Source organism: Lonchura striata, chromosome 37, assembly GCF_046129695.1.
Source record: "Lonchura striata isolate bLonStr1 chromosome 37, bLonStr1.mat, whole genome shotgun sequence".
Taxonomy (NCBI): domain Eukaryota; kingdom Metazoa; phylum Chordata; class Aves; order Passeriformes; family Estrildidae; genus Lonchura; species Lonchura striata.
The window spans coordinates 3,082,588-3,085,087 of record NC_134639.1 but is presented as its reverse complement, the minus strand read 5'-3'; the positions used below and the strand labels follow the sequence as shown (position 1 = coordinate 3,085,087).

Sequence of the window (2,500 nt, the reverse complement as noted above, 5' to 3'; positions counted from 1 at the left end):
TGTCCTGCAATTCACATTAATTCTCGCAGCTAGCTGCGTTCTTCATCGACGCACGAGCCGAGTGATCCACCGCTAAGAGTTGTCTGGCTTTCGGCACCGAACCCCGCACACGGGCGGAGGGGGCCCCTTTTTTTCTCTCTCGCCGAGGGGGCACGCACGCGGGCCGCCCCCGGCTTCGACCGTACGAGCACACAACGCAACGAACCGAGTGGGGGGGGAAAGAAAAACCATCCGAGAGCGAAACGCCCAACGGAACGCTCCGAAGGTCGGCGGGAAAGGCGGGGGGACCCGCGTCCCCGACCGCCTCCCCCCGCCGCTACGAGCGAGGGGAGACGCCGCCGGCAAACTGTGCCGTCCTCCGGAGGCGGCCCAGGCGCCCGGGCTCGGCCCGGCCTCCGCACGGAGGAGGCACGCGGCGCGCGCCGGACCGCGGGGGGACACGGCGGCCCGCCCGGCCTCGCTGCAACGGGACGACGGGACGCACGCGGCCGGGGGCGCGGCCGTCGGCCCCCGCGCGCGCCGCTCTCCCTTCTCACCGCCGCTCCGCGGACCCGCGGAGCGCCGCCGCGCCACCGCGCGGCCGGCTCGCTCTCTCTCCCCAGCGGCCTTGCCGCGCTCGAGACGGCACACGACGGCCACCGCCCAACCGGCAACGCCCCCCGCGGGACCGCTCCCGCCGGGAAGGGCGAGCGCCCGGCGGACGCGCTCCGCCGCCGGCGCCGGAGGCGGGCGCCGCACCGAGACCCGAGCCGGCGTCGCGAGCGCCCGGAGCCTGCCGGACGGCTGACCCGCCGCCGCAACGGCCGCACTCCCGGGACCGCCGCCGCCTCGCACCGTCACGGAGCCCCTTTTTCCTCGGGCACGCGCGGCCCAGGGGAAGGCGTGCGGCGCCGAGCCGGGGGGGTAGGCGGGGAGGGGGGCAGCGACGCCCACCCTTTTCTCCCCGCTGACCGGGCGGGGAGACCGGGCGGGGAAGCGCCCCCCCCCCCCAACCCCCCACGGCCGCCGCGCGCACGACCTTCCTCCGGGGCTCCGCGAGCGGACGGAGAAAAGGGCGACGGGGAGGCGGCGGGCGGGGCCCGGGCCGGGACCGCCGCCGGCGACGGCGGGCGCCGTCCGGCCGGCCGTCCCCGCTGGCGGGGGACACTCGCCGAGCGGCGCCGCCGCCGCTCGGCACGGGGCCGCCCGCGCTCGCGGACTCTCCGGCGACGGAGGGACCTGCCGAGCGCTCGGCCCCGGGCGGGCGGGCGGTCGCTGAGCCGGGGACGGCCGGCGACCGGCGCCGCCGGCGCGCTCGAGGAGAAGGCCGTCGAGGGGAGAGAGACGGCGCGGCCGCGCCGCGCGCGGCGCCGCACCCCAGAGACCGCAGAGGCGGCCGAGGAAGGAGGAGAGCGCGGCGGGCCCCGGCGGCCGCAACCCCGCAGCTGAGGAAGGGGCGAGAGAGCGCGCGCTCTCTGCCGGCGTCGCCCGTTTCGAGGCGAGCGGGTCGGCCCCCGCGGCCGACCGCGCGCCGCGGCCTCTCCGCCGAGGCCGGGCCGCGGAGAGGGGGGGGCAGGGCGCCCCTCCCCGGCGCGGCGCGACAAACCCCCCGCGCGCGGTAACGCGGCGGGACGACGGCCGCGCGGCCGGTGGCCGCGGGCACCACCGCAGGGGATCACGCGGGAGTAGCTCCCCACCCCTCAATGGAGCCGCGCACCGCCGCCCGGCAACCGCCGCCGCCGCCGCCGCGGCGGAAGGACGCGCCGAGCCGCCCGAGTCTTTAAACCGCCGCCCCGGCTCGGCGGCGGCCCTTTCGCGGCCCCCTCCCCGCAGCGTTTGACGACGCCGAGGAAAAGGAAGCCGGGGGGCCGCCGGAGGCGCGGAGCGCTAGGTACCTGGCCCTGGGGCGAGGGAAACGACCTGCATGGCCCCGCCGGGGTGCCTCCCCCGCTGCCGCCCTCGGGGGAGCGTCCACCGGCGGGGGCGCGCCCGACGTCTGCCGCCACCACCGCGGCGTCCTTCTCGGGGCCCGGGGTTTCCCTCAGTAGCCCGGCGCTGCGCCCGAGAGGACCGCCGCGGCTCGGGCCGCCCCGCCGGTGCGGGGACGCGGCCCGGCCGCCGAGCGACCTCGCCGACCACGCCGGGAGAGGCCGCGGCGACGACGACGCCGGCGGGGCGAGGAACGCCTTCGCCGCCGCCTCCGCCGCCGCGCCTCCCCGGCGGCGGGTCCCGCGCGCTCCCCCGCCACGAAGCGCGGCCCGGAACGCCCGGAGGACCTCGACCCCCGGCGTTTCCCCACCCTCTGCCGCGCCAGAGGGCCCGCCTCGGGCCCGAGAGCGGGGCTCTACCCGGCCGGGCAAAAGCCCCGCTTCCCCGGTGCGGGAAGAGCCGGAGGAGCCGCCTCCTCCGAGCCCCGAAGGCGCGGGCGCGCCTCCGGGAGGGGGCCGTGCCGAGCACCCCTCTCCCTTCCCGGCACCCGGGCGGCTCCCGCGCAGCAGGGGCAGAGAGAGCGAGGGCCGGG

General features: G+C 79.7%; 1 non-coding gene across 1 annotated transcript in view; it reads right to left on the bottom strand.

Moving 5' to 3' along the window:
- The window catches only part of LOC144248065 (5.8S ribosomal RNA), a 153-nt gene extending 72 nt beyond the window's left edge, over window positions 1-81 (bottom strand). Inside the window, exon 1 of the ribosomal RNA XR_013341474.1 lies at window positions 1-81. This exon is cut by the window's left edge and continues 72 nt beyond it. This is a non-coding gene — a ribosomal RNA (5.8S ribosomal RNA).
- Between the last annotated feature and the right edge of the window lie 2,419 nt (window positions 82-2,500).